This window comes from Coturnix japonica, chromosome 9 (assembly GCF_054131305.1).
Source record: "Coturnix japonica strain WE chromosome 9, WE-NBRP24, whole genome shotgun sequence".
NCBI classification, from domain to species: domain Eukaryota; kingdom Metazoa; phylum Chordata; class Aves; order Galliformes; family Phasianidae; genus Coturnix; species Coturnix japonica.
Window position 1 is genome coordinate 18435604 of NC_140671.1, and position 14133 is coordinate 18449736.

The window sequence follows — 14133 nt, forward strand, 5'->3', positions numbered from 1 at the left end:
ACAGTAACCAAACATACCTATTTATCATTATTTGAGAAGTAAGGGTGAATTTGTGCATGCATTGATGTTCACTGATAAGTCAACCTCTCCTTAATGAGACTGAGTAACAACTTATTGAGTAATAATAATACCTACACGTTCATAATTTTGCGAGTGAGATTTTTAAGCACTAAGGATTTCTGTAGCGTGCCTTCAGATTACCTGGCATGAGTTAGAAAGAAACAAGCTCCAGACACTACAATTAAAAGTGATGGTTTGGGTAAGAGAATGGAGGACAAAACCCAAAGACTCTTGAGAATTATTAACTTTCTAACACAAAAACACACACACAATAAGATAACATTTATTTATCTAGCTGCAAAATTGCTGCTACAAAACAATGAAAATTGCTGATATTGGACTTGAGTTATGGCTCATAACGTTTCAAATAACTTTTAGAAACTGCCTAATTTCACATTGATTCAATTTAAGACTCACATACATTTATACACTGCCTGATGGATTCTTATTAGGTAAGCTGTAAGTTCTGAACTGCTAAGCAGAAAGCTCTATTGAAGTAAGTATTACAGAAAGAAGAAAATATTAAATGTGAGTATATGCATACTGGAGAAAGAGTTTGTCATGGTTTAATAATTTTGTAATTTTTGCTATCAGTATTCCACATCATAACATCATATTAAGCATGAATAATTTTACTGAATCTGCAACTTACAGAAGAAGACTACATCTCCCAGGGAACAACACGATAGGTCACGGGACCTGGACTCTATATTAACTCTGTCGCAGAACAGACTGACGTCTTTCGAGTTCTGGCGTTCAGGGGAGTGTGTGGGAGCCTTCAGCCGTTCGCCTAGATTCACAGTAGGCCTCTCGGTTACGGGACTCATTCTCTCTCCTATTTTGCTTGATTCGTTAGCTCAATTTCAATTATATTGTATTATATTGTGTTATCCTGTATTTCGATATAGTATTTAGTAAATAAGTGTGCCTCCTTAGATCGTTGCCGCTGTTTTCTTTTCCTAATTAATTTTTTCCTTTCGGCCTAGGGCCCCTCCGGGGCCTACGGCCCCCTGTCACGGACGCAGGTGGATTTTTAGTTCAAACCGTGACAGATTTTTGGTGGAGAATGCGGGCAAATTGAGTTGCTGTTTTTCTGTGTTTTCTTCTGTTGCTCTTTTAGCTTTTAACAGAGCTACGAGTTTTTTTCCCTGTTAAGGAGCTATCTCGTGTTTGCGATTCTGCACCTGCGAGCTTGACCTTGAAAGTCCAGGCGGACTGCCAATACTCCGGTATATTTTATAAACACTGCTGAGCTTTGTTTTCTTTTACTTTTTTCTCTCTATTGGAGGAAAAAAGATGTTTTCTCTACTAAATTTGTTTTACCAGGGACTGTGTGCCATTGGTTCCTTTTTTGAGACGCTCCGAACATATTGGGCCATGTTTAAGCTAGCCACTTTTTCTTATGGAGCTATACAATTGTATAATGGATTGAAAGCATGGTTAGCAATGCTCACTTCGTATCTGTATACAGCTCCAGAGGGAGCAACTAATGCAACTAATTATACAGAAATGGTGATTTTTAAGCGTGCTCCTCTTTCTTTCTATGAATCCTTTATGCAGTTCTTGAATGATCAGTGGGCCACACTCTTAATCTCCCTGATCTTACTGTTGATTATTGTAATAATCTCACTCAGTATCTGGATTTATAACATCCGGAGGAAGTCTTCCCTAGAACCAGAGAATACTGAGTGGCAGGGAATTGAAGAGATTCTCAAAGGACAGACATCTTCAGTGTTATGGAGCTTCACTCCTGAACACTTGAAGAATCCTGAGAGTTTGATTGCATATTTGAGGCAGGAATGTTGTGGCTCAGGCAGATCTCAGGAGGCACAAATGATTTTGGGCCTAGCTAATGCTTATTGGGCCTTAGTCAATACCATTCCTGAGAGAGAGAGTCTTAGAGCTGAGGCAGAAAAACTTTGGACTGAGAAGGTAGAGAGAGAAAAAGCTTTTGAAGCTGAGAGAAAAGATCTCCTGTACCAACGAGACTCAATCTGGTACGAGAAAGAGAGTCTTAGAGCTGACGCAGCAAAACTTTGGGATGAGAAGGTAGAGAGAGAAAAAGCTTTTGAAGCTGAGAGAAAAGATCTCCTGTACCAACGAGACTCAATCTGGTACGAGAAAGAGAGTCTTAGAGCTGACGCAGCAAAACTTTGGGATGAGAAGGTAGAGAGAGAAAAAGCTTTTGAAGCTGAGAGAAAAGATCTCCTGTACCAACGAGACTCAATCTGGTACGAGAAAGAGAGTCTTAGAGCTGACGCAGAAAAACTTTGGGATGAGAAAAGCTCCCTGCAATCCCAACTCAACACTCTCCAGTCTGAGCACAGTGCCCTCCGGTCCGAGCACGACATTCTCCAGTCCGAGTACGGCGCCCTCCGGTCCGAGCACGACGCTCTCCAGTCCGAGCACGGCGCCCTCCGGTCCGAGCACGACACTCTCCAGTCCGAGTACAGCGCCCTCCGGTCCGAGCATGACACTCTCCAGACTGAGCGCGATGCCCTCCGGTCCGAGCATGACACTCTCCAGACTGAGCATGATGCCTTCCAATCCAACTGCGACACCCTCCAGTCCGAGCACAACACTCTTCAGTCTGTGCATAATGCCCTCCAGTCCGAGCATAACGCTCTTCAGACTGAGCACAATGCCCTCCAGACCGAGCACAACACTCTTCAGTCCGAGCATAATGCCCTCCGGTCCGAGCATAACGCTCTTCAGACTGAGCACAATGCCCTTCGGACCGAGCACAACACTCTTCAGTCCGAGCATAACACTCTTCAGACCGAGCACAATGCCCTCCAGACCAAGCTCAACACTCTCCAGACTGAGCGCGATGCCCTCCGGTCCGAGCATGACACTCTCCAGACTGAGCGCGATGCCCTCCGGTCCGAGCACGACACTCTCCAGTCCGAGCACAGCGCCCTCCTGTGTAAGTGCGTCGATCTCCAGTTCAAACATGACTCTATTGACTCGTTGTACACTGACCTCAAGGCCGACTACAACGCCCTCAAAGCCAGTCGCAGCACCCTCCGGTCTGTGTACGACGAGCTCCTGTCTGACTACGACGCTCTCCAGTCTGAACACAAAGACCTCCAGTCCAGGTACGACAATCTCCGGGCAGAATGCGACACCCTCAAGTCTGAACCGTATGTACTCCAACTTAACCAACCACCGGGGGCACCAGATACAATGCTGGTTGCCCCTGTAAGAGGGCGAAAAACAAAACGAGTTTCAACTCAGATAGAGAAAATGCAGAAGGAGTTAGAAGAGCGGAGGGAGTTAGGAGAGCAGGACTTAGGAGAGCAGGGGGACTCAGGAGAGCAGGGGGACTCAGGAGGTCAGGGGGACTCAGGAGAGCAGGAGGAGTCAGAAGACCAGAGGAAGTCGGCGGAGCAGAGGTTGTTAGAGCAGTATAAGAAGATGTTAGAGGAGGAGAAGAAGTCAGAGGAGCAGAGAAAGTTAGGAGAGAGAAAGTTAGGAGAGAGGAAGAAGGAGGAAGGTCGCCTGGAGGAAATAACACAAGCGTCAGAGTCAGGGTCAGAGTCAGACGAGGAGCCAAAAGCTAAATTTTCTTTACGAGAATTTCTCGAGTCCAAACTTATAGATGGGGCAGCCTCATCAACACAGCTGCCAACATTAACACCTGGGACTCCTGATAGAGCAAAAGGTGAGCAAAGTATTACGACCATTATTGATCGATCTTTTAAACTGAGTGAAATTCGAGATCTGAGAAAGGATTTCACACGTCAGCCAAAAGAAAATATGGTCACTTGGTTACTTCGCTGCTGGGACAATGGTGCCAACAGTGCGTGGCTCGATGGCAGTGAAGCTCGCCAACTGGGTAGCATTTCCAGGGACTCACGTGTGGACAGAGGTATAGGCACATGCCAAAATCAGTCCTACACCCTCTGGAAGCGGATGTTGATAGCGGTAAGAGATAGATTCCCCTTTAAACGGGACTTGGAGCCTGAGAAAAAGAAATGGACTGATATGGAGAAAGGTATCCAATTTTTGAGAGAAAGGGCTCTGGTGGAAATGCTCTACAGCCCCCAGTTCAATCGTAACAATCCAAACCAATTACATGATCCTGAAGCAGTCCACGTTCCACGACAAATGTGGCGTGACTTTACAAAGGCAGCTCCAGAAAAGCATGCCAGTGCACTTGCATTGGTATATGGCAAAGGGGAAAGAAAGCCCCTTGTAAATGAGCTAATTAGCAGACTTCAGGAGCTTGAATTATTTATAAGCGCTACAGAAGTTAAGCTTTATACTTCAGCCATTGTCCAAATGGGAAAAAAAATAGTGGAAAGGTTAGACAAAGTGGAGGAAACACAAAGTGATATTATTGACAAATTGGCTAATGTGCCTGATGTAGATGAATCCACGGTGGTACCAGATGATGGAAACCAGGATTTCCACGATCACCTATTGAGAGAGCTAAACAACATGAGTTCCTCTCGACCTGTATCATCGAAAATCTCAACCATAAAAAAGAGACGTCCTCGTATTCAAGCAAACGACAATGATAAGACCATACGTTTTGCTTTGTTGTATTTCTTGAGTAATCATGGGGAGGATATAAAGAAGTGGTATAACTCATCCACTTCTGCACTTCAGGCACGAGTGAAAGAATTACAATCCAAAACAACCACCAAGGTGAACTCTTCCAAACGGGGGAGAGTTCCAGTTGCTGCAAGTCAACGAGGTAAACAATAGAGGGGCCCTGCCCCCAGCCAGGGGGGGGAAAGGGACAACAGAGTATACTGGACTGTGTGGATTAAGTGGCCTGGCACATCTCAACCACAGAAATATAAAGCCTTGGTGGACACTGGTGCACAATGCACCCTAATGCCCTCAAGTCACCAAGGGACACAACCAATTTATATCCATGGAGTGACTGGGGGTTCCCAAGAATTGACTATGTTGGAGGCCGAAATAAGCCTCACTGGTAAAAACTGGCGAATGCACCCTATTGTGACTGGTCCAGAGGCTCCATGTATACTGGGAATCGATTACCTTAGGATGGGATATTTCAAGGATCCCAAGGGGTATCGATGGGCCTTTGGGATAGCTGCTGTAAACACAAATGGTGTTAAGCAGCTGTCAACTTTACCTGGTCTGTCAGATGATCCTTCTGCTGTGGGGTTGCTCCAGGTAAAAGACCAAGAGGTACCAATTGCCACCAAAGTGGTTCACAGACGGCAGTACCGCACCAATAGGGACTCATTGCTCCCCATTCAAAAGCTAATTCGCCAATTAGAAAATCAGGGAGTGATTAGCAAAACGCACTCGCCTTTTAACAGCCCCATATGGCCAGTGCGTAAAACCAGTGGGGAATGGAGGCTGACGGTAGATTACCGTGGCCTGAATGAAGTTACACCTCCATTAAGTGCTGCTGTACCAGACATGCTAGAACTCCAGTATGAATTGGAGTCAAAAGAAGCTAGGTGGTATGCCACCATTGATATTGCTAATGCCTTCTTTTCCATCCCATTGGCTGCAAAATGTAGGCCACAGTTTGCTTTTACCTGGAGAGGTATTCAGTATACCTGGAACCGTTTACCCCAGGGGTGGAAGCACAGCCCAACAATTTGCCATGGATTGATCCAAGCTGTTTTGGAACAGGGTAATGCTCCTGAGCACTTGCAGTATATTGATGACATTGTGGTGTGGGGCCATACAGCAGCAGAGGTTTCCAAGAAAGGGAAACAGATAATCCAAATTCTTTTGAAAGCTGGTTTTGCCATTAAGCGCAGCAAGGTGAAGGGGCCTGCCCAGGAAATCCAGTTCTTAGGCATAAAATGGCAAGATGGACGTCGTCACATCCCAGCAGATGTGATTGACAAAATCACTGCTATGTCTCCGCCCACAAATAAAACAGAGACCCAATCTTTTCTGGGAGTAGTGGGCTTTTGGAGAATGCATGTCCCAAACTACAGCCACATAGTGAGCCCTCTCTATCAGGTAACACGGAAGAAGAATAATTTCTCATGGGGTCCTGAGCAGCAGCAGGCTTTTGAGCAGATAAAACAAGAAATAGCCCGTGCCGTGGCCTTGGGGCCAGTACGGACGGGACAGGATGTGAAGAACATCCTCTACACTGCTGCTGGAGAGAAAGGTCCCACCTGGAGTTTGTGGCAAAGAGCCTCAGGAGAGACCCGAGGCCGACCCCTAGGATTTTGGAGTCGAGCATATAAAGGGTCTGAGGAGCGCTACACTCCAACTGAGAAGGAGATCTTAGCCGTGTATGAGGGGGTTCGGGCTGCTTCTGAAGTAGTTGGGACAGAGGTTCAGCTTCTTCTAGCACCTCGCTTGCCAGTAATAAACTGGATGTTTAAAGGACAGGTTCCCTCCACCCATCATGCTACTGATGCCACTTGGAGTAAGTGGATTTCATTAATTACTCAACGAGCTCGAATGGGAAAACTCAGCCGTCCTGGAATTCTAGAAGTGATCATGGACTGGCCTGAGAGTAAAAAAATTGAAACACCACCTACAGAAGAGGTATCACGTGCTAAAGAGGCACCACCATACAATGAGCTACCAGAAAACGAAAAGAAATTTGCCCTATTCACAGACGGATCATGTCGTATTGTAGGGAAGCATCGCAGATGGAAAGCTGCTGTATGGAGCCCCACACGACAAGTTGCAGAGGCCACCGAAGGTAAAGGAGAATCAAGTCAATTCGCAGAGGTAAAGGCTGTTCAGCTGGCTTTAGATGTGGCTGAACGGGAGAGGTGGCCAATGCTTCATCTTTATACTGATTCATGGATGGTGGCAAATGCCTTATGGGGGTGGTTGCAACAGTGGGAAAATGATAATTGGCAACGAAAGGGTAAACCTGTTTGGGCTGCTGAACTGTGGAAAGACATTGCTGCCCGAATAAGGAACATTGTTGTAAAGGTGCGCCATGTAGATGCTCATGTGCCTAAAAGTAAGGCTACTGAAGAACATAAAAATAACCATCAGGTTGATCGAGCTGCCAAAATTGAGGTGGCTCAAATAGACTTGGACTGGCAGAACAAGGGTGAATTATTCCTAGCTCGGTGGGCCCATGAGACTTCAGGTCATCAAGGAAGGGATGCAACATATAAGTGGGCCAGAGACCGAGGGGTGGACTTAACTATGGACGCTATTGCTCAGGTTATTCATGATTGTGAAACATGCGCCATAATTAAACAAGCCAAGAGGATGAAACCTATTTGGGGGGAAGGGCGATGGCAAAAGTATAAATATGGAGAGGCATGGCAGGTTGATTGTATCACCTTGCCACGATCTCGCAATGGTAAGCGTTATGTACTCACCATGGTGGAGGCAACCACTGGGTGGCTCGAAACATACGCAGTACCCCATGCTACCGCCCGAAGCACCATATTAGGGTTGGAAAAGCAAATCCTGTGGCGGCATGGCACTCCAGAAAGAATTGAATCAGATAATGGGACTCATTTTAAAAATTCCCTTGTAACCACTTGGGCTAAAAATCATGGCATTGAGTGGATTTACCATATTCCCTATCATGCACCAGCTTCTGGTAAGATTGAACGATTCAATGGATTGTTGAAAACTATGTTGAAAGCAATGGGTGGTGGAACGTATAAAAACTGGGAGAACCATTTAGCAGAAGCCACCTGGTTGGTAAACACTCGAGGATCTAGTAATCGTAATGGTCCTAACCAATCCAGCTCCCTACGTACCGTGGAGGGAGATAAGGTTCCTGTAGTACACATAAAGAGTGTGTTGGGAAAAACAGTTTGGGTCCTTCCAGCATCTGGAAAGGGCAAACCTCTCCGGGGTACTGTCTTTGCCCAGGGACCTGGGTGCACATGGTGGGTGATGGACAAAAATGGGAATGTTCAATGTGTACCACAAGGGAATTTGATGTTGGGGGAGTGCAGCCAATGATTTTCCTGTAAATATATAGGTAGAGTCTCAGAAAATATTTCAATTAGGTACAGAATTGTTCAATTAGGTATAGGACTTAAGATAGAGTGGATTAATGTTAAGGAAACACTTTTTCTCTATATACCTTAATTAGGCATTCTGTAAGCAAGTTTTCCATCTGGACTCTATATCCTGCACTGGCCATGCATGTGTAGAGCACACATGGAAAGAAGTATAAGTCAAAAGGAAATCTGCTGTGGTGGTTGGGAAAGGATGAGTGCACCTTGATGTGGGGGACGCCCTACCAGCGCTGCCTTTCCCCTCTACCGCTGACATGTTTTCCTTTTTCTGGCAGTTTTGCCATTTTCCTCAAAATTAATAAATAGTAAATTAGGTTATAGAGTTTTGTTCTCAACTTAGGGATTTGTATGGAATAAATATAAATTGTTGAGAAAAAATAAGGTTGCTGATTATTCACAATTATACATATGAGTGTGTATGTATGTATAAACATAATGTAATGATGTAGAATAAGGGGTGGAATGTCATGGTTTAATAATTTTGTAATTTTTGCTATCAGTATTCCACATCATAACATCATATTAAGCATGAATAATTTTACTGAATCTGCAACTTACAGAAGAAGACTACATCTCCCAGGGAACAACACGATAGGTCACGGGACCTGGACTCTATATTAACTCTGTCGCAGAACAGACTGACGTCTTTCGAGTTCTGGCGTTCAGGGGAGTGTGTGGGAGCCTTCAGCCGTTCGCCTAGATTCACAGTAGGCCTCTCGGTTACGGGACTCATTCTCTCTCCTATTTTGCTTGATTCGTTAGCTCAATTTCAATTATATTGTATTATATTGTGTTATCCTGTATTTCGATATAGTATTTAGTAAATAAGTGTGCCTCCTTAGATCGTTGCCGCTGTTTTCTTTTCCTAATTAATTTTTTCCTTTCGGCCTAGGGCCCCTCCGGGGCCTACGGCCCCCTGTCACGGACGCAGGTGGATTTTTAGTTCAAACCGTGACAAGTTCCCAGTCATCACTTTTCCAAAAGGCATAAAATATACAGATGGTGTGCTTCTACCTACTTTGTGTATTTCCAGATGCCAGGTATTTTTCACTTAATTGACAATCTGCTAACCTGCTTTAGCATTCCTCCTGAATCTGAAGAGCAATGGCCAGATGGAAGAACACAAGCGTTTCTGCTGCAGGCCTTGAAGCACTACGGTTCTATGGAAACTAAATGTCGGTGAGATTCATGAAATAAGACCCACTCCCAAAAATACAAGAATTAACACACAAGTGTAGATCGGATGTCCTTCTTTTCCTTTCTCCAGTAGGAGTCAAAAGTCTTCCTGTCCTGGGATACAGGAAGAGAAGAACCATGCAATGAATGACTCCCACAGAAAAGGGAAGCTCAGGCACTAAACACAGAAGAGGCACCCTTGAAAGAGTCACAAAAATGATCATCTCAAGCTCTGCTTCAAAATATAATGTGAAGTTACCTTCACAAAAGCTGGACTTCAGCTTGAGCTCAAGTGCATCCATGTGTCTTACAGGCTTTTTACGTTCCCTACGTTAAACATGGGAAGCTGTTGCCAAATGCACTTTGGCATAGAACTTCCTAATGGTCAAAGGACCACAAATATGTGCTTGAAAGAAAAAACATGAAGCTCATTTTCTGGAATTCTACATTCTTGTTCTGTAATTATTACTAGTTCTACAACACGTACTGTTTGAAGGTTTTCTTGTAGTTCTATTATTAAATACTGCAATAAGAGTCCACCAAAACATCTCAAGAAACTTCAGGAGATAAAGCTCCACGTAATCAAAAGTGAAGAACTGAAGATAATTGGTCATCACTTCTTGAAATGTTATATATTACACTTCAAGAGCATTGCATTATGCTCCGATTAACACATGAAGCATAAAAGTCAATGAACTGAAAATCTTAGGAGCTTGCAGTTGTGCTCAGCTACCTCAGTTTTGAGGCACGTACTAAACATATTGATAGGTATGATATTGCCCAGAATAGATCCATAGAGAATACAACATTAACACTTGCAACACGTCGATCGCTGTAAAAAAACATTGAAATTTTGATGGAGGGGAGGAAGAAGAAAACCAACAAATCGGCAACACTGCTTTAAGTGTTATGCATTGAAGCCACAATCACTTTATTCAGTTTCAGCAATTCAAATGTTTTCCTGTTGATCAAGTTATTAGGTTTGGGAAGGTACACAGGAAATGAAAAGATTCATAAAAGAACACAGATAATATGAAACCAAAGTGGTATGGTAATTACTTCAAAGTATAAAATTTAAGATATGAAAATCATAGGCATAGAGGGGTGTATAAGTTATGACAGTGCTAAGCTATAAAAAACATCTGTTGTGTTGATAGAGAATGAAAATTTAAATAAAAAACATTTCCTGGTCTGCTAAGCTGTAACAATATTCTTTTGTTTGTAATCCCTGTAATTTAACTGCTTGACAACTTCATTCACCCTTAGTAGCAAACACAGATATTGATTATCTCCGAACATCCTAACGACTGGAAACCGGGACACCAACCATAAATGTAGAGTTTCTGGTTCCAAGTGAAATTATAGCCTGCCCTACAAGATTGCACAATAAATCAGAGAACAAATCAGCCAACATAGGGCTCTGGGGTCACTGAAGTGATGTTGACACATTACAATAATGAGAACTTGAAACACCTCATGCCCTATTGATTTTTAAGTTGAATCATTGCCACTGCAGGAGATTACAAGACTGTGTACTGGAATCATGACCCACATGGGAGAAGCTGATGAAAAATACAAACAATTGCACCAAAATAGTTCTTTACCTGCGCCTATTATAAATGAATACCCTTCCTTCTCCCCAGAAGGTCTCCGTTTGCAATTCAATGAGCATTTAACTGCTTAGCCATCTCACTTAAAGCATCCTTTCCTTTCTATTTCCTTGTATATCTCTATTAATTATGTATGTAAAAGACGCAGATGTAAAGCCACACTTTAAGACACCCCACAGAAACTGTGAAATAGATAAACCAGTGCACGATAAATGCTTTTTCATGTCAAATAGCTTTTGTGTTTCATTTAATAGCAAATTATTCTACAATACCAAAAAAACAACAATCTTAATAATAAACACTGAAGCATTTCCAACCTTGAATATTCCATGTAAATATCAAAAGTGCGTCTGTAGTAAACAGTATTTGAAGCTTTGCTTTATTCTTGCCAGCAAAAAATTTTAAACATTACTACAGTGTTCTTAATAAAGTGTACCTTTCTGGCAGCTTAAAAAACAGAAGGAATGGGCTAGTAACATAAGGAAGTGAAAGAATAACTCTATGAGGAATTTAATAGCCCATGGCAAACAGAAGAAACCTTCACCTCTCAATGCACTTAATAGGGAGAGGAATTAGAAGTTAGTTAAATCTATCCTAAAGAGCTAAGCTCCTCTTAGACTCCTTGAAGACATGTTTTTAAGCTCTGCGCTTGGCATTTTTCTCTTTGGGAGGGAGGGAGGTGGAAATCTCAAATTGTTTCTCCAATAGCAAATTGTACACATCAGCTGCATTGAGCATCATAACAACATCAGCACTAATCATTATTACAATGGGAAAAAACACTAAAATACTTCAACAGTAGCACTTCCTGTGGAATAACTGGAGAGTCTACTGGCAATTCTCATTACCAACAGACAACACAGGAACTGCAGTACATGACAAGCTACTATAAAAGCAATCTTTCCCTGGAACAAAACTTCCCATCTTTTGCTCCCCTAACAATATTGGTAACAGTTGGGAACTGCAACAATACCTTAAGTGTATTTTGCTAATGTTGATCTAACTTAATTGTCTGGAAGAATGTAATAACTTTCACAATCATTTAACACTAGGCAGCATATCAGGTCTCCTTTTACCATTTTCATCAAAACTGAAGGGAAAAAAGAAGACGGGATAGTCTATTGAGAAAGAAATAACACTGAGGCTTCTTATTTTTTAAAGGAAAAGGAGAGTCAAAATAAATACCAACAGATGGTTGAGAGCACCAGAAAGTTCAACTCTCTTTACTGTGAAAGAACGTGCAATGAAAATTAACAGAAAAGCAGAGGGACATCACTGCTCCCTCTGCAACCTGTTAGTATTTTTCCAAACACAACAGGTAATATATATATAATGGTAGAAATCACTGTCAGAGTATGTTATTGAAGTTGAGTATCCATAGACATTTAAAGACTGTTCGAAATGGAATTAAATGGTGATATTTTCACATCAAAAACTTGTTCCCTTAGGAATTAAACTCATCTCCTCAACATGGAGTCAAGACAAAACTTATGGGGTGTTCTAGATGTGCTTCTGGGAGAGCTGCACAGATCTTCATCTGAATTACCTGGCACGCAATGCCCCATCCTGCAAAAACCAACAGAGGTATAGAAATAAGCTCAAATCTGATTAAGGTGTTGTATTTCTCCACATGGGGTTCTCTGTCTTTTTCTGGCAAAGCTTTCAGAAACAGCTGATAATTCACATCACGTGACTTAAGCTCTTGGATAAATTTGTGTGGTTTCCATCATTTCCTTTGCAGTACTGAAAAAGATACAGGGTTCTTTAGTTAACCACAAGATGTCACTGTTGCTAAATTCAAATTTGAAAAATGGCATATTTATCTGAACTGAAAAAAATAGAATGGTGAGGTACTGTTAATTTCACATTTTGTTTGTTCCTTCAAGGATATCACAGCAGAGATTAATTTAGCTGGATGATCTGACATCTTTCAAATTGTCTGACTCCAAACAATATGATCTGAACACAACCAGTTAATGCAAAAACTTCATAATACTGTCAATATTAAAATACTTCTGCTATTTACTGACTCAAGAGGTATTGCTGGACTAGTTTTGTATTCTTACCTCCTCCAAGTTTATAAGCCTCATTAAGAACATCAATGCATTATTATAGCACATTATATTTCTAAAAAGGATAAAAGTCTGCCCACATGGCAATGTGGAATTTGAACAAAATAAACTGCATGACAGGCCCATAAGGCTGCTGAGGCATCATACCCAAATGGGGGAGGGAATCCTACCATAACCTGCTCCATGACCCTTCAGCACACGTCTTTTTGTGGTCTATCATTTTAAAACATAAAAAGCACTTCCTAGAAAATTCAGACTGATGCAAGGGCTGAACCTCATTCAATCCTGTCTCCCAGTCACTCGAGCTGTACAGAGAATGGAGACCTGAGATAACAGAATTCCTGTAAAATATGTCCTTTATACCTTATAACTAAAAATCCAACCATATAGATTCTTTAGAACTGGATTTTGCTTGTTGCCATACCACGGACAAAAGATTCAAAGCAACTTTTCTTGAACACTTGCCTTCTTTTTGATATATCAGGACCATTTTTACTCTATAATCCCTTTGTATTCCTTACTAGCCCACTGTGCCCCATATTTGGGGTATGTTAAAAGTCACACCATATCACCTTCCAACTTCACACACTATAATGTGATTCATTCTTTTATACTGCCGTCACTAAAAAGTTGTCCCAAACAGGGGGATGGGAAGTAGGTTCTTGTAAAGTTCAGCTCCTGTGAGTGTTGGAGGCTGTTTAATTTGTTCTAAAAAGTCCAGAAGCAGATCTATGAATAACCACATAAGGAATAACAAATACATTTCCCTCACCACATTCAAGCTTTAAACTATCAGAAAAGAAAGCAGAAATGAAAAATACTACAATAGGTAGAGGTGTTTTATTCAGGCTTCCTGTCTCACCATCTGTATTGACATTTTTAACACTTCATCACAATGAGAAATTAGAAAAGGAATCGTAATTGTAAATACTGAATATGACTGCTACGTTTTCTCATTCCCTCTCTCATTTGTTATAAGATACTGCAGCGTATCTCGTGTCTCTCTTGTTAGCATTTCATAGAGCACTTCCACAAACATACGTTTGTTCTTGTTCTCAGCACTTTGTTCTGTCACCGCGACAGATGGCTTTACACTGAAGCATATGAAAATATTAAATTCTCCATAAACCTGTTGAAGTATGAAATGTCTGCAAGTAATCACTATCTTGGCAACTACTTCTTTAATACAGGTATTACAGTGTACTATGCAGTGTTCCCATACTGACTTCAGATTTGACATTGCCCACTCTAAACTCA

At 42.1% G+C, this 14133-nt stretch overlaps 1 protein-coding gene across 1 annotated transcript in view; it reads right to left on the reverse strand.

Moving 5' to 3' along the window:
* Positions 1-14133, reverse strand: part of LOC146759734 (uncharacterized) — a 289258-nt gene that overhangs the window by 150569 nt on the left and 124556 nt on the right. The gene's annotated exons all lie outside the window — the stretch shown is intronic.